The sequence below is a fragment of the Nomia melanderi genome, chromosome 3, assembly GCF_051020985.1.
Source record: "Nomia melanderi isolate GNS246 chromosome 3, iyNomMela1, whole genome shotgun sequence".
NCBI classification, from domain to species: Eukaryota; Metazoa; Arthropoda; class Insecta; order Hymenoptera; family Halictidae; genus Nomia; species Nomia melanderi.
Genome location: NC_135001.1, coordinates 11,610,348 through 11,629,120, shown reverse-complemented (window position 1 = coordinate 11,629,120; position 18,773 = coordinate 11,610,348). Strand labels below are relative to the sequence as shown.

The 18,773-nt window shown below is 35.7% G+C and overlaps 1 protein-coding gene and 1 long non-coding RNA gene across 6 annotated transcripts in view; one reads left to right on the top strand and one right to left on the bottom strand.

The window, feature by feature from the left end:
• The window catches only part of LOC116427342 (klarsicht protein), a 256,385-nt gene that overhangs the window by 32,059 nt on the left and 205,553 nt on the right, over nucleotides 1-18,773 (top strand). The window lies entirely within an intron of this gene.
• On the bottom strand, nucleotides 11,866-12,812 carry LOC143174394 (uncharacterized). Its single transcript, XR_012998274.1, has 3 exons — nucleotides 12,725-12,812; nucleotides 12,465-12,531; nucleotides 11,866-12,007 (listed from the first exon to the last, which is right to left on the bottom strand). It is a non-coding gene; the product is annotated as an uncharacterized LOC143174394 (long non-coding RNA).

Sequence of the window (18,773 nt, the reverse complement as noted above, 5' to 3'; positions counted from 1 at the left end):
ATAATGCACAATCGGGAAACGAGTTCTTCATACGTTAGAAATTTCCCTTTATAAAGGATTAGACAACGCTTAATAGAATTCATATTCAATTAGATCCATAAAACTGCATTTAATCCAGACTTAGGAACTGATTGTGAGGTTGAAGATATGCAGTAATGGATAATCATCTGATGGTTAATTAGTTCCCCGTTCAAGAGGAAGAGCTGCTGCCTTATGAATTGCAAATTGATTCCTGAGTAGGAAACGTTGCTAGAAAAGAAAGCGTGGAATTTAACGATATTAATCCTGGATTACTTCCTAAACAATCCTAAATCATTTGTTCCATTTGAATCGAGCATGCAGCGTGATTTATTGCAAAGTTTGAAAGGAACTACTTATTTCTTATTCCCGCACGGAAACAAGGAGAATCCTTCTTTGAGAAATCTTGTGCAGGGAAAATCGAAAGTATCATTCAGTTCAAGACGGAGTTTCTACATTTTATGTATCGTTGCATAACATTCTAAAAAATACGTAAAGATTTTTTTGCCGATATTTTGTATATTATTCTAATTTATTTTTGTAGACAGTACGAGTGATATTTTTGACAATGAAATTGATCAAATAAATTTGACGTGTCGACATTAAATATACATGCTATATTAACGTAAAATTTTAATATATGAAAAATAGAAATTTAAAATATTTGTCTGATTATTGAAAATAGGGAAAGGTATGTGAGAAAAACATTGTTGTACGTACTATGCACTGCATATTACGCTGTACAGGTCATCAAGGTCAAATGTGAAGGTCATGATTGTCAAGGTCATCGATGTTTTCTCAAATTTCACTCGATATTTTTATTTTCATTTCGTCGTTCTTTGTGCACAGACAAGTTCAATGACTGTAATACAATATTTTTACCGCAACTTCGACTAGAGTTATTCACAGGAACATTTGAAATGTGAAGAGTAAGAAAATTGCTATTCTATATCTTCGACATACTTTTGCTTAAGAAATCATTCCTTTGATTTATAACGTGATTGTCGATATGCTTTGTATTCTGCAATGTCATAATTTCACGACAAATATCTTCGATCAAGGTCAAATGAAAAACACAATATTATAGGTCATTGAATCTTCATTTCTTTTTCTCAGACATTTCACCGTATTTCAGGAATAGAAATATTTCGGGATGCAATTTTCGGATGCACACCCGGTATAAGATGCGCGTTTCATGTTACGGTATAAAAGTAGATAGAAGTAAATACATATAGAAAATGAGATGCTGATGGCCAGTTCATGTTACCAGAACTTTACATGCACAGGCGATTGCAGTGTTTTTTTTTTCTGGAAATATTCGTAGTTCCAAAATGATTATTCAAGACGAACATTTGTACAAAGTTTCGTAGAATGTTTAACTGTAACGTAAAATCTGGTAAATTATTTTCAATTAGGTCATAAGAGGTTCTATATGAACCGTTTATAATGAAAATTGTGTAAACTTATTTCTCTTTGCTCCAAGGTAATCGAAAGTTTGCAGTTTAATCAATCCAAAAATTTTAATGAAGTTTATAAATTTTATCCTTATTTTCATAAATTTAAATATATGTAAATTCACTTTGCACATACTTTCGTAAAAGTTAAGTAAATTGAATATAATCTTTTTAGCATTTCCATGTATCAATCAATTGATCAAAACGTGCTAATACTGAACTAGATTATAAATTTATTGATGAATTAAAAGTTACGGAATAATATTTCAATTGCTTATTTTCTCAATTTCATCCGAAACAATTTTATAATATAAATAATCCCTATAATTTTCTTTCATGAATCTTAGAATTATTCGTGTGTGACTTGCAACTGGATGCACAGTATTATTTAAATTCCGCGAAAAATCGGAGTCCTTGTCTCATATTTAACGTCGGAAACAGGACTTTTGCAGTAACATAATATTGCTTCGGCTCATTCGAGAAGCAAGCGAAATGGCTCTCGCTTCTCCAGTCAACCTGGGCCAAAAGAAAAAGCGTCGCCGAAAGGACGCTCGATGTCATTGCGCCACCCGCGCTCTACCTGCTTGAACATATACAAGGTGTACTAAAAAGTTAATCGGAATTTTCGAGCCAGAAATAGTTTTCATACAACGGAGAACGAACATAGTTTTTATGGCTTAAAATTTCCTAACATGCTAACTACAATAATTTAAATAGAAACTTGAAATATTTGAACACTTTGAGTGGACATCAAATATTCCTACGTTATTAATATTAATTATCGTTCAGTGTATCGTAGCATTCGTAAATTATTTTGTGTGCATTTCGATTCTGATTGGTCTCTCATTATAGGGTGTATACTTCATTTACATTTATTTCTTTATTACTCTTCATACCTTATTCGAATTTATTAAAGATTGGTTTAAATTCATGTTATGTATATATATATATACATTTACCTATAATAGAATATTGATCACAAAATCTAGTAGATATCACTTAAGCTGAACTAGTTCCTTTAAAAATTAACGAAAGTGACAATACTTAATAACTGTAGAATAACTAAATATTCTTATTAAAGATTTCTTTCAGTATATGTTCATTAAGTGCACTATAAATACATTACATTCACACGAGATAAAGGAATTACATATATCGAATAATAAATTAAATATTACTTTTATGTTGTCAATCGTTAATTTTTACAGAAAACGTAAACATAGAATAAGTACCAAATTTTTTTCCTTTTCTAATAAATTATCAACGATGAAGTAGGTTCATCAAGCACAGTTGTGCAAGAAATCATAGGGCAAGGGGTTAATCAGCAAATATTGCATTTATAGATCAAAATGGAACACCCTGTGTAACTGTTTCCCATACTTTTGTTCTTGAACGTATTTTTCCATGTAAAATTTACTGTTACACCCTGTACAACTAGAACCCGGACGATTTCTGGCCAAGTCGCATCCTTCGGTTCAACGTGAAAGTAACTAGATGGCAAAAGATACATTAGTATCGACGGTAGACATTATTATGCACCGTTTACATGAAAGTTCATCGAAAGATCGATCGATTATCCTGATTTAACACGGAGATCGGTTTCCGATCTTCGTTCGCGTTCGCAAAGAAACGGCGAACAGTGGCAATATTTCGTTATTTTTGTGTTGAAATCGAAAATCTTTTCATAGACTAACCCTCTACAATATCGCGTCAGACTCATGAGGAAAATTTTTCACTGCATTTGACAAATATAACTGTTACGTATTTGTTCAAACATAAATTAAATGTTACTTTTCTATTGTCAATGATTAACCTTTTAAGTAAACATAGACATAGAATCAGCATCAACATTTTTTTGTTTCTTAATAAATTATTAACGATGAAGCAGGTGTATCATAGGTAGGAAATAAATCATAGGCCAAGGGGTCAATAGAAAAATGACGGAACGTTCCCCGTGCTCATGTTTGCTCGAGGAACGGTTGTCCCTCCGGCAGTTGACTTCTATGAAAACCGGCATCAGAATAGTTATGTCTCTTCCGTGTTTTATTATTTCCCCGTGAACGGCGTCATTTGCTCGCTAAATGTTAACCGGCCTGCCAAGCGACCACGCATGAAAGTCCTCGACGGGAAAGTGTTGGATAACCGGCACCGGAGGTCCTTCTGCTGTTTTGCTTCTCTTTTCGTCTCAGCCCCGTTCTCCAGCGCGTGTCGGCAGCGCCTTTGATAAAATTAGGAAAATTGCCGGACGCATGTATCGGCCGACCGACCGCGTAACCGTGACACCCGGCTTTGTAACCGGACTTTTACGTCCGCGCACACGGAAGAGAAAGGTATTTCACAGTCGGCGCGGCTGACCGAGGGAAAAGGACGAAGATTATCGTGATTAGGGTGATCATTCATTTTCACGGCGAATACATCGAACATAAAAATCGTAATTGGTTATTGAAAACATCTATTCGATACTCGCACGCAGCCTTTTAGCGCTGTCAAAGAAACGAACAGGTGATTTTACACGTTAAATGCCGGAAGAAGATTCTTCAAGGTTAATTCCTTGTCTAATGATTTATATCATAATCATGATCGATATAATTACTTTGTAATTAATAGTTTATTGGAAAAAGAGAAAAATTCTAGGCATATCCTATGCCTATGTTTGCTCTGAAGTATATTAAGTGATAACAGGAGAATAATATTTAATTTGCATTCGAAATGATTGAGTAATGTTTATATTTGTTAAATTCTGTTTAAAATCTTCACCACGTGTTTAACACGATAATGTAGGGCAAAGGGTTAAGGGATCGGAGAATGGTTTTGCTTATTTCATTTGCAATTGATGCGAATATTAATAAAAAAATCAGTAATTATTAATTAGTTTCTATACTTATTGTTGTATATAAGAGGGCATGGTTTAAATAATGATTAAATAATTATTTTACAGGAACATGAACTATTTATTATAGATAGAATGTGCAGACACAATTTCTTCCATATAAATTATAAAATTATCGCAGCCAATTAGCCTATCATGATCCTTTTACAGAAAATATTGTAATGAGGATGATGGTAATTGCCCAGGCCTCGCCACGCGGAGTTTGCTGCTAGTGGAGACCCTGGGAGGTCGATGGACATTGAATTCCATCGACCTCCCCTTCTAATTCTAAATCTTATTTTTAACGCACTTATCGCTATCGCATTTATGACTATCGCACTTAATAATAATCCCACGACGGCTGTTTTCTTTCTTGAGTCTGAAGTGAAGATTCCCACGGTAGCTGTTCTCTTTCTTAGGTCTGAACGTTAAGTATCCCACGGCGGACGAACGACGTCTTCTTTCGCAAACTTAATTCTAACTCAGTTTAGCCTTAACGGATAACTTAAAATATACATTGGTCTCAGTATGTCGAGCAATTATCGGGCCAAGAAGCAAAGGGGGCGAATCAATAAAGAAGTTCTTGATTCGATAATGAGAAAAATTGGAGAAGAAGTCTCTGATTAAAAGAGGGCAAAGTGAGGGTGACGCGGAGCAAACCGCGATCAGACCAGTCAGACCACAGTGCCGAGTTACGATGCTCCCTCATCTACGAATCAGAGGATGGCCTATTGCCAGTGCCAGGATCCCGTTAATTTCCCTACGCCCTACCCTCGGAGAGAAGAACGTGGGACGAATCACAAAGAAGTAGGATCCCAGCATAAACTCCAGCCCCAGTGTGCCCATCATAATCTTTCGAGTCGGTCACATCGATTTACAGGCAGAACTGATTGATCTTACGCACGGCCCGAATCATTTGCATATATGGCTAAGTGAACCGGAGTAAATGGAGAAACAAATAATGCTGGTTTCCTCCACAAAGAGGTTGTTGCGGGAGATCCATTTGTATTTACGAATTAACCTTGCTCTTTTATTGGGTTTTTAATTACGATCGATACAATTATTTTAATATTAATCATCTATTGAAAAGGAGGGGAAAATTCTGGACATATACCTTGTTGTTGTTTATTGTAAAGTGTAATGATTGACAACAGAAGAATAATATTTAATTGGTATTCAAAGGAATGGAATAATATTTATGCTTGTTAAATTCTGTTTAAAATCTTCACCGCGAGTCTAAGACGGTTATTATGAAGCAATGGTTAGTTAGATACCTCAAATAAAAATTGTCTGTCTAACTGAAATGGTGAATTATTTCATATTTTTTTTTTACCAAATCTTAATGATCGTTTCTTTAGATTTAGTCCATTATCCTTTGCTTTAAGATTGTTTCTTATATAATCTACCAACAATTAAGAGCCATTGAAAAGAATACAATTCGTTTGATTAATAATTGATAAAATAGTTGTACAACGGATGCTATAAATTCTTGAGAAATAAAGGCTGCTTCAGTTACGAAACTCACCTGATGAAGTTGTTCAACATTACATTTTTTAATTAAAAGGGAAAGACCGGTTAACGATATGTTTGAGATGGTAAAACACGTTTTAATATGTTATTACGAATGAATATTGACTCAACCAGCTACTTGTTTCGTCGAGTTCATACTCCGTCGCGTTACCGCGTAACGGTCCTTAAATAATACCGATTTTATTGTTAATACATGCGTCGATATTAAACCGATGCAAATAAAGCAATCGGATGGGATGAAAGGCTCGTATCACAGTAATGTTTCTGTAATGTCAGCAATTATTTCTTAACACGTTCAAGGCCGGATACACCCTGCTTCTCACCTCTCCGCGTAATTATAACTGTCCTGCTTAATTAGAACGTTTTTTACGTTCGAAAAAATACCGGCGAACGGTCTCAGTTAGCATACTTCGAATTGAATTTCCTGCATAAAAATGGTAACGGTCCACAGTCACGTTTTTCCGTTGTTCTCGACCGACGGAAGAAGTACGTACAGTTCACTTGTCCCATTTCGCTCTAGATTTGTCAAGGATCACTTTAGAAATCGCTCATCAAAGAACGAATACAGAAAATAATTGCGGATTTATGAATAGATTGTTTTAATGCCATGCTGTTTGTTCATTCACGATCAATGTCTAATCTTATTAGAAAGAGAAATTGAAATTCTCTTTAACTAACTGTTCGTTTAATTCGGAAACTTTGAAAATTAATTTTGGCTTGTGCTCATTTCTTCATGCAATTGTGTTTCATTTATTTTGAAAAATTGTGTTATGGAATTTTGTTTATTTACATACAGAAATGGAAACTAAAAATAATGCAAAAATGAATTTCAATGTTGTAAAGGATTGTAACAAATATTTCTGGGATTTATTACTTCGAGTATTCTCTAGTTAGAGCTTATATCAAGAGGAATTTTATTTTTTAATATACACATTAACAGATTAAAATGTTGAATTATATTCCCATTAGTTAGGAAGATCCTCAATTTTTCTCAGGAAAGAATATTCTCATGTTTCGTTACATGTCTATTATAGTTCAGACAGACATTCTTGTGGGTAATACGACGAGAGTACAGTAAGACCTTGTTTGAGAGTTTAATTTAATCTCATGTTACAGCAATAAAATCAAGTAATCCTTCAATTTTTTTGGAGAATTATTAATTAAGAACGTTGATTATTTTACAGGTACAAAGATACATTCAAGAATTAGGAAAAGAACAATTAAGAGTCTCATTTCCTTATCACTATCGAATCAGTTGTCGCCCCCTTCGACAGTGCAACGATTATTGACGTGTAATATCGCTCCTATAATCACCAGAATCCAAAGAATAAGAAAATTTCTTAAAATGATGTAGTTCTCGTTGGGATGATACTTCTGACGAAAACGACAAAAAATTACGCAAATTTCACGTTTTTCATCTGAAAACCTCAAATTGACCAAAGCTGATCCTCAAATAATTTTCCCCAGAAAAGTATCAAAGAATTACTTAATTCCACCGCAACAATATAAGATTCCCACGACAAATAAGCCCGAATAGTATCAAGCAATTTCCTTCATTCTAAATGTTGGTCACTAATGGCCACTTAATACAACCACCATTAAACAAATTCCTTCACTCGAAGAATTCCAAAAGTGGTGTGAAAACATTCTCCAAAAAACATTGACCAAACCACTGACATTACAATCGCATACTTCAAACGCGTTAGATCAATCTCGAAACGGCCGCTTAATTGAATCAACAAGCACCAACCGTGAAAACGACTAATCGAACGGAAACAAATGCGAGCGATAAACCTTTCACATTCTACCAGATACTCGATTTTGAAGAAAGCGTATAGACGGAATCGGAACTGGCGTCGACCAAGGGTACACCGAAAATGCATTGACCTTTGCGATCCCGGCCGTGTGTGTATTAGCTACGCGATCAACTCGGTACCAGGTATATCTCGTATTATCGTGGCGCTGCGTGATAAGCGGCCTGACAACTTGTCATTGACCCGTTATATATTGTGGTATTGAACGCCGTAAAAGGGTACGAGACGGTGGACACGGCTATGTTATCGTTATTACTCTCTCTCTCTGCTTCTCTCTCACTCTCTCTTTCTCTCTCTTTTTTTTCTCTCTATCCCTCTCGCTTGTGTTACCTGGGCGACCGGAGATAACAGGTACAGATTCATTTTTCAATCGGACGCACTAGTATTACGCAAACGGGTTTCCGATCGGTTTTTGCTTCCTCGTCGCACGATCAGCGCAATAACCCACTCGATCCCGCTAGCAGCCCGTCAGAATTTCGTCTAATCGGCTGCCGGTAATTAACCATCACCGGGTAATTGTTCGTTTAACGATGAATTAATTTCACCGTTTAACGACTAACTAATTCCATTTAATTGTTCAGCTTGTAGCGGCGTCGATTAACATTGTAATTGGTAACTGTATTTCATTGGTCTTCGATAGTCACGCTGTCGTTAACGCTTTGTCGATCGGTGAATTGACACTGAACGTACTAATGCTACGCAGGTATATATGTATTCGTACCGTAATTAAATGATTAGTTGTGAAATGGTGATGAACGAGTTAGGCGATCGGTTGTTCTTATTGAAATCGGAAACAGAAGGAAAGGACGGAATCGAAACATTGATTATTCGGACAATATACAAATTGATGTAGTTAAATGAACGGAAGGGAACGCAGAATTTTAAACCGATTTGGAGCATTTGCATCCGAGAGTTTGTTAATAGAAATATTCTAGATTTTCTGATGAATGTAGATGACATTCTTTGAAACTAACGAGAGAGCGTATATAAATTCAGAAATGAAGTTGTTTTAGTTCAACATTTCGCGTATTGATGCATTACATAATACTTAATTTTATATATAACATTTTATAGTTTTGATGTATCGAATCAGTGACTTACAGTCACCTCTCGAGTGCAAAGGGTTACAAACCGGTCATTTGACTGTTCGCGATACGTTTAGTTTTAACGCTAGACCTACGGGACCGGACAATTTGACTTATACTGAATTGTATAAACATTATTTGGTAAATATTTGAGTCAATTTTGATCGATGATCCATCTTTAAACCTTTAATACGTTGACTGCCACGGTGGTCACCGATGACCGGAGCTTTCAAATTACTCGACAACAATTATAATTCGTAAGGTAACAGGCGTCGAATGAAGATGTTTAATAACGCAAATAACTGGATCATAGTATAATCTAATAATCGTGTACCAAATAATTGATAATTATTCTTTCTTATTTTTGCTACAAAAGAATAAGTGATGCATAAAACGCTGGAGTTTTTCGTAGCAGTTAACGTGTTAATCTTCAAAACCTAAACGGACGAACGTCAGTCTTTTTAAGGACAATAGAATAAACTGTACAATAACTGTCCGTAAATTTAACATTAATGCGTGTCGCTGTTTTTCTAATTCGACGGTGAAACGGTGCGGAACATCAATTAGTTGATCGTTTGTATCGGCATTACGGATGCGAATGAAATACACGGTATCGAATACGGTGAACAATATTGAATTGGAAGTTATAGAATTTTACACGTATTTCTATAATTACTCGACGCAAAAGGAAACACGTGCGTGTATGGTCATGATCGGTCAACGACGTGTTGATTGGAATTGCGTGGTCGTAATTGGGGTATTGATTGAAGAATCCGCGCAGAATTGTTATTAGACCGTGATAGTTTATTTAAATTTTGCTTCACGGGCAGAATTTAGAGGAATTGGCATTAAACGAAACTGTCTTCCATGCATCAGCGCTCTCTTTATATTAAAAATGAAATAAGATTATACTGGATTCTATTCCAACTTATATTTTATAGCTCTTTGATGATTTTTATAAGCTGTAAATCCATAATGTTCCTCGGTCTATTTATTGCGTAAGAGTTTACGTTTTTTATTATTATCTTATGTTCTGTTGTTATCTACAGTACAATTGATATAAAACATCTTTTATCTATTAGATCCTTAAATATCTACCAAAGCATTAAAAAAATTGTTTCATTTCCTTTGAGTGTGTATGTATGGTAGGAGTATGGTATTACAAATAACTATAAAAAATATTGGTAACATACGCAACAAGTATGATACAAATGAATCCAAAATTGATATTCTATTACTATTTATTTAACCTCTATAAAAAATTTATATTCTGTTACCTTTTTGTTTAACTTTTTTATTTAACTCAAATAAGCAATGAAAGATAAAAATATGCAACCCTGAGAATTTTCGTATTTAATCGAATAAAGAAAAGTGCGTGCAGTTCGCCTCTTCTGAACTGGAAGCCGTTCTGTCGGCTACGCAGTAACCTCTGAAATTTTAATGTAACTATTTTGTCCTCATTCATCTGTTTCTCCTTTTACTGGGTTTCCTATTCGTTTTCATTATGGTTGCTTGTAGCGTTAGGTAATTAATGATCTCACTTCGAACTTTAATTACCATGGCAATACTTCCTCCTTTTTTCTTCAAATGTTTGGACCAATTTGATCGGTGCAGTAACGTAAATGTGTAGTAAATGTCCGTAAATCTAGTATTAAGAAATGATGATATTTTTGTTCCTTTTTGTCGAAACGAACTTTGATCACCCCCGTTTCCAGAAAAGACCTTTGAAATAAACGCAAACCTACGATGGACGTGCAATGCCTTTTCCATCCAACAGGCCACCAAGAATAATATAGGTAGTTCTAATGAGGACAATTACAAAACAAATCGTAAAACATGATGTTACGCAAACGGTTGCCTGTATTTTACAAATTTGCGCAAGCTATAAATGCATAAACGTCTGCAATCAAGGTATGACTCATTCAAACGCGCGTAACCGTGGTTAACAGGTTGCCAGTTATAGCCACTTCAAACCCAACACGGCTGTTTCATCGGTTTTAACAACTGATAACAACACTAAACGAAGAAAGAAACAGAAATTAACCCCTTGCCTTATGATTTATTTTTCAACTGTGATCGATACAATAACTTCGTCAGGAATAATATATTGAAAAAAGAGAAAAATATACATATGTTATGTCCACGTTTGCCCTGCAATATAATTACTGATAACAGAAGAATAATATGTAATTTGAATTCAAAGGAGTCGAGTAGTATTCATGTTTGTCAAACTCTATTTAAAATGTTCACCACGAATCTCACACGTTATTCTAAGGCAAGGGGTTAAAAAGACAGGACGTAATCGAATACTTAACACTATATTTAAGGACATTTATTGCACAGTTTATTCTATTGTTCTTAAAAAGATTGATGTTTGATCATTTAGATCTAGGAAATTAGATGTGTAGCATTAGAACTATCGAGCATTTAATATGATCGATGTGTAATCCATATAAAAATTCCAATAGATTATTTTCAGTGTATTCAGACATTCATTGCAGTATTTAAGTGAAACTGTTTATTATCAAGATGATTTCGAATATTCGTGTTTAAAATATTAATAATTGCGAAACAAGAAAATCGAAACCAGTCAGTTTTACTGGTACGTTAATTCTAGTGCTAAAAATGTGTTATTAGGCAACATTTTCGCGCCAATTAAAATTGTATCAATGAAAATTTACCCAAACATTTACCAGATAACGTTTATAAAATTCGATACAAGTCAAACTGTCTCGTCTCGTAAATCTAGTATTGAAGGTTAACACTTTAAAAAATTCTCGTTCCCGGATAGCTACCGCTAAAAACCCGACATTCCCCCAGTGATTCGCCAATACCTTTTCTGCAGGGACAACGCGTCCCGCCATCCCGTTGAAACGTGAATAGAGAAACCAAAGAAGTTTCAACAATCTTAATGACATCTCCGGTAGAGGGTCTTTAAGCACGGGTCGATCGGCTCGCATTACCGTCCGCTGCGAGCCTCTCAACCTCAGCCAAAAGGAACGAAATTATCATCGAGGCAGCGAGTTACTACCCCCGGCCGCGTTTATCACGAAATCTAAGTCGGGACGTAATTCGACCAGACATCGATAATTAATCGCGCATTCCGCCGTGTCGGTTCCGTTTCTCTGCTCTTGCCGCGCCGGTTTCCCGAAGCGTGCGAGCTCCGCTGACCGTCCCCCTCCTCTTTTTTTAGGTTAGGTGTCCATGAAAGTCTTCGCCATTTAATAAGTATTTGCGCTAGCGAGCAAGATTGAAATATCAGAAAATTTTCGTTGAAAAATTACTCGAGTTCCTGCCATTTTAAGTCTTCACCGTTTAATAAATATTCTGGTAAGCAGATTTAAGAATCAGATCACTTCCTTTGAAAAATCGCTCGAGTTTTTACCGTTTTAAGTCTTTACCATTTAATGAATATTCTGGCGAGCAAAGTTAAAGCACGGGATCATTTCCATTGAAAATTACTCGAGTTTTTACCATTTTAAGTTTTTACCATTTCATGAATATTCTAGTGAGCAAATTTAAGTATCGGATCACTTCCATTGAAAAATTACTCGAGTTCAAGATGGAATAACTTTATGAAAAGTCGGTGTACAGGGTACTACAAATGGTCGTGTCACAACCACCACAGGGAGATTTTATACTTTTCATTTGATAGAGAAGGATATAAGCAAGTGCTCGCAAAATTCATACTGACCTTGTAAAAGGGATTTTTATTGTTGTATCCTGTTCTATTCATTGCAGAATTAATAGTCCGAATGGAACTATAGATCGGAAATGAAACGTTTGCTTGCATATTGAATATTGAAAAATGTATTATACGTATATTTGAGGAAAAGTCGTGAAGTTTAAAGGCGATTTAATTACGTTGTATATAGGAAAATCTAATCGAAATTTTAAAAACGGTCATTTGACCGGTCGTGGTAGGAATAGTATTAAGAGTTAAGCTTGACTTACTCAACTTACACACGAAGTTTCATAACCTTTTGAATTTCCGGTGGTGAGTGGACGTCTTCCTCTTGCCCTTCTGCACTTTTAGCTTGACAGACGTTCCTCAGGGCATGAAAGAGCCTGCAGAGTGTGTCTACCCCTTCTGCTCCCGGTAGTCTTGGACAGACGCACGCCTAGCTTTATTATTCGCTCTCCAGTGTACCCGATTATGTTAACACGTGACTATTTGACTGTTGAACGTCCCCGGCTTCCTATTGCCGGGTTGATTTATTACCGCGGGCAAGTTAACGACAAGTCGCGGGATCTCGCTGGCTAGTGTACGACAAGCCGCGGCCGCCGCCGCCGCCGCGTATTCAACGCGCAACCTGTTTTCATATCGTACGCCGTTTTGCTCATGGCGGTTAGCGGCGTGCGCTCCGGAATGGCGGATCGTCCGTTCCGCCGCGATCGTCGGTCCCGAAGGATCCTAGGCCTAGCTTGCAATTTTACACATGGCTCGTTAGATTGATTGAAATTGATTTCGTTCGCCGCGGCCGCCTTCGTTAGCTCCGATCGAGCGCGTATAGGAAGTTCCTGCAACGGATGCGCCGAGCATGCACGGACGCACGGTGCATTGTTTCTGGCCTCGGGGCTGAGTTTGTTTGTTGGAACGATCGTCTGCGAGATTGTTGATCTTGCGATCCGCGTTTTGCTTGATTCGCGCCGGATGGATGGAAATAGGTCTTCACTCGGGTTCAGAATCTGTCGGGTTGCTGACATCGGTGAGTGGGGAACTGGGATTGATTGGCTGAGGCTTTCGAGACTTTGCGAATGATATTTTTCAAATGATTTCATTTCATTTTGTCGATACTATGTAAATGCGGTCGTGTTTAGAAGTTGGGTTTGTGGATGGGTCAATGGAGAATAGGAATTCATCGGGTAATGCTTTGAAAGTTTCGAAAACGAAATTTGTAAATTAATTTATACTACTATGAATTTCTTATAATTCTCTCTAATAATTCCTCTTCGATTTTCAGTATACATTCTGAATTTTCTATTTCGTCAGTATCATAACTTTTCCTTAGAGTTACACCATTCTAGAGAGTATGCTAAAATTAGCATCCAATAATTGCTTAATTCTGATAAATACTCTTAACAAACGTGTTATGTGCGTTAAAAATCAGTAGTCTATATAAAAATAAAGTAGAATAATATGCTTACAATGTCCAGTCACTTGTAGGCCATGATGTAATATATACCATAGCCATTAACGAAAAATTAAAACAAGTTCCGTTAAACTGACTGATTCGATGGATCGAATCAGGTCCTTCGAACTTGAAATTGTCTCGATCATGTTCGACGAGGAGATTGTAGTATCTTCGGTACGCGTAGCATCGAACCGGTATTCGTTGAAGTATTACAAGATCGGTACAATTTATTCAAGTAACAGGCAATGAAAAGTCAATATTTGTTGTAGCAATTACTTTAATAACCCATTGCATATCGTGTTCTATATTTTCATCTTCACTCTGTTTCCTTTTTATTCGGTTTAGATATTGAGTGGAAGAAGTGAAACAACGTTTTTATTGCTGTCTGGCAGTATTTCTCTTTATCATTTATAATTTATTATAAAAAGAAAAGAATTTGATACTTATTTGACATCTAGCTTACTTTAGAAATTACGGATTGATAATAGAAGAAACACGATGAAAATTTGAAACTCAATTTGACAAATCTAAGTGTTGTTTACTTTTTCAAAATACAAATTAAACATCACAAATCTGAGACGATATTTTAAAATAATAAATAAATTTGTTCCATAAATTGTTCTTCAGTATTAATGAAAACTTAATTGTTCGAATCAACTGATTCGTATACAAAGAATTCAGTTGCTCGTATTTTCATTGTGGACGATAATATGTTTATATTAAATTGCATATATCGCATTTGCAGCTTGAAAATTTGATCAACGCAGCCGAAGCTTGTTTCGTCACACTAGCTACGTCACATTATTGTTCCTTAATCATTTCCGGGTGCCACTTCCCACGTTCGTTCTTCTGCGAGCACTTTTACGAGAGTCACTTACATCAATATTGCGTCTGGCTGTATTACAGGATTTTATTTTCGACTTACGACAGTCGATTGTATTGTGTCGAACTTTCGCACGACGCAGATTCGCCCGTGGTGAAGCAGTACTTTCTAAGAAAAGCTTAGAATCTCCTGGAACAGAACTTTCCCTTGTTGTAAATAATTTCATTTCAGAATTCAATGCGTCCGTGGGCGATTTAAATCACAGCCGTCATTTGAACGCTTTACTGTGGGCACAGGAAACGGAAAGTAAAACCTTGAGTTGCTCTATAGAAATATTGTTTTCCTGTGGAACAAACGAGCATCTTACTGTCTACCACTGTAAGTGCAAAATCTTGTAGAATTTTTGTTTTCCATATTTTTTACCGTATAAGAAATAGGTTCTATAATTTAAGCAAAGATTGTAGAATGACCTGTCTTTTGTCACACTTTGAACAGTATATACTGGGTGTAACTATTGTTACAATCAAATGAATCAAGTGAATTAAAAATGTTAAATGAAACTTCTTCGTTTGAAATATTGCCGGCAAAATCCAGATTCAGAACTTGTAGCTAGATTAATGATCTTCAAAACGAGGACTCAAGTAACAAACTTTTATACTTCATTTCTGTCATATTGAAAGTATTTCTAAAGTATAAACATTTTCAGAAAACAGAGTGAGTACGATGCGTGTATAATAATGGAAAACATACTGTGCTTTCACGATTGCATGAATCGGTGCGTGTGCAACGAGCGCGCCAGTAGTCGGAAAATAGTGTATCAAGAATTGTAAGAACGTGTTGCAGTCGTTTCCAAAAATCAAGCGGGTTTCGCAGCGCACTTAATTCGTAACAATAGGCTCTGTTGAGTAATTAGGCTCTGTATTAACGCGCCGCTATCCTTTATCGACGCGACGTGCTACATTCACCATAGCGTGTCTACTTCCTTAATTAGTAAGATTCACTGTGATGGTTGCATCCGCCGCGACTCTGCTCGTCGCGTCTAGCTCTTGGTCACTACGATATTGTATGGAATATAATACTTCATCTGTCACTGGCAAGCGAGTAACTATTCTGTTGCATCATAAACGACTTGGCAGCATCAATATTTCCTTAAGGAAAATCCACCCAGCACTAGTATTTTAGTTAAAACTTGCCGATACGATAAATAATCGGAAAAATTACAAATCGTTAGTTCAGTTATGATAATAATTATAATTATCAATCCATAATTGTAACTAATAATTAAATAATCAGTGATTATAACTCATAAATAAATAACCAATGATTATAATGAGTAAATAATTAACCAATAATTTTAATTCAATTATACTTCCCGTTAGTTTTTTCATTGTTTTAACGACGTCCATGAAACAGATAAACGCAAATCTGTCGTTTTGTAAGAGGTTGTTAAACCTTCAGAACACATTTCAATTATGTACACCTGTAAATTCTATTTTAATTGTATTTTTGTCGTATATTCAGGTTTGAAACAAATAATTGCAATTACTTAAATTTTTTATATTTTCTATTACGAATATGTTTTGAATATTTAATTATTTCCATTTTTAATATTCGAACGTATACAACTTATATTCCTTTTTGGAGATCATTGTGGTTTTATTGGTGTTACATTTTACTTTGTTTGTTTCTATATTTATCCCTATTATACTGTTACTTTCATTATTGTAATAAATGTTTCATTGAATTATTAAGACTGATCAGCACTTTGCAACATCAACTTGTTTCCATAGTCGAGTGTTTCGGACATAAGATTCTTATCAGCGAGGAAGGATTTATGTCTAGTTTGTGTGAAAGCGTTGAGATATCATCAAAACAACTCATCAGACGTCGACTCTTCATAAATTAGATCAACGATTTCCTCCATCGTGCTATTTAGTGGTTGTTTTCTATGCAAAAACCTGTACCATCGACTTCCACGGTATACCGAATGCTCATCGAGATTCGTTTTATACCTTTCCTCCATGCGCAACTTCACACGCTGATTAAACCAATACCCCTGAAAATCTCACGAAGTTGAAGATACATATTTTATGAAGCAGACAACGGACAATTAAGGTTTCCCGCAGTAATTAATCCTTCTGGTATCTTACAAATCCTAATACAATTTCACTCTTCCGGTATATTACCAAAAAAATGATATTTTACGTTTGTACAAGAATTATTGTCATTCTTATAAGATTAGTACACCAGCTGATGTTTTGTATGAATTCATATTGATCTTTTTTTCTAGATCAAACTTTCAAATTGTCGATTTTTGTTTCGATCAACTCCATACTTAACAGTAGCGTGTTCTATTCAATGATTTTGACTAATAATCTTTCACAAAAATACTTCAATTTTTGAAATATACAATTGAACTTCCACAATATTTTTATCAAACTCGCATAAAATACAAGACCGTACATCAATCTGGTATTTGCATTCCTGTAAAAATGTTCGTTCGAAACCGTATGTTTCCATCGGAGAACGGATCCTCGAATACAGGAAGTGGACGAAACATGCGAACGCATGGCTCGTAATCGAGTGAAATCAAAAGCTTCCTTATTGTTAACAAATGAAATGTCAGAAGTCGTAGCTCCCATTGAATGGGGCAACCGTGCGTTCAATTTGTCATTCAGTCTCTTACGATTTTACCGTGTGCACCCCCTTGTTCCTCGCGATGCGACGCGTTTCGCTTTTGGCGGAGTGCAGAGGTGTCTCCGCCGCGTTCGTTTCACCGGTCCGCCTGACAAATAGATTATTGCCCCGTGATTAATGCGCCATTGTAAAATGAGTCGAGTGGACAAATCTGTTTCGTCGCGGACGAAACGCACCGAGCGAACTCGCGGGGGAAGAGGTGGCGATGTGCGCCCAGTTTTATGTTTCTCTTTAAAACTAACATCACCGAGCAGTTTAATCAACTTTTTTGAAATTCCTCCGTAAAAACTCCTAAGGCGCATCTATTGAGACTTTAATTGAGTTTCCGTATTGGTGAATCAATTTGTTTAACATGTTTAAACAAGTATAATATATATTATTCTTGTTTCAACGCTTTGTATGAGAAGTATATCTCTCAGAGGCATTTGATATCTCTACAAATTTCAGTTACACGTATTTCAGGAATTTCGAAATTGTTGGCTTATTTTATGACGCACCTGGTAATCTAAAATTTTTGTTATTAGAAAAGGGTACCGACATCTTCTTTTAGAGAACTGTAATGAAAGTCTGTTCCAAAGTAAACGCTTTTATCTAGTGCTATCTCGAATGGGGTGAAATTTTTTGTCCACTATCATCATTTTACATCTGTGTTTCCAAGAAAATTTGTGACCTCCAATTAAACTCCTAGTTACATAACTGTATAAACTAAACATTTACATAAAACTTTTAGGTATAATAAATTTATATAAATGTACATCTTATAAACATATACGTTCCATGGATAAAATTTAATATTAAGAATTTGTTACAGTGGACAGTTAATAAATATTATGTGAATCATTACTCAACGGAACAAAGATAAATTATTATGTAAAGCATTAATGAATTAAAGAGGTAGAATAATTTGTTTGAAATTACAAAGAATTATCATTCAGACATAGATTTCGATTAAGAATAATTTTTGTTAATATACTTTATTTGCTTTAGATAGAGGCAATGATATAATACGATCGATATCACACTATTAAGTGATTAAAAAGAAACTGTTGGTTGAACCAGATGCTCTTTTTTGGATCGTGATTTCTTTTGCAAACCACTCCATCAGTTCCAGTACAACCAGGCTTTAATAATAACCGTTTTATTTCACGACAGGTCGCAATTTCTTTAACGATCACGCGTTTACCCCATTATCGCTCTTTCTTCCGTATACAAACTGTTTCTTATCGGTCTATCAAAAACTTCGGCTGGGAACGTTTCTCCTCTCAGCCTACGCTTCGTTTATAACTCGATGAAACTTCGACGAAAGCTTACGTAACAGCTCGCAGGCGTTTCAAACACATTTAGTACC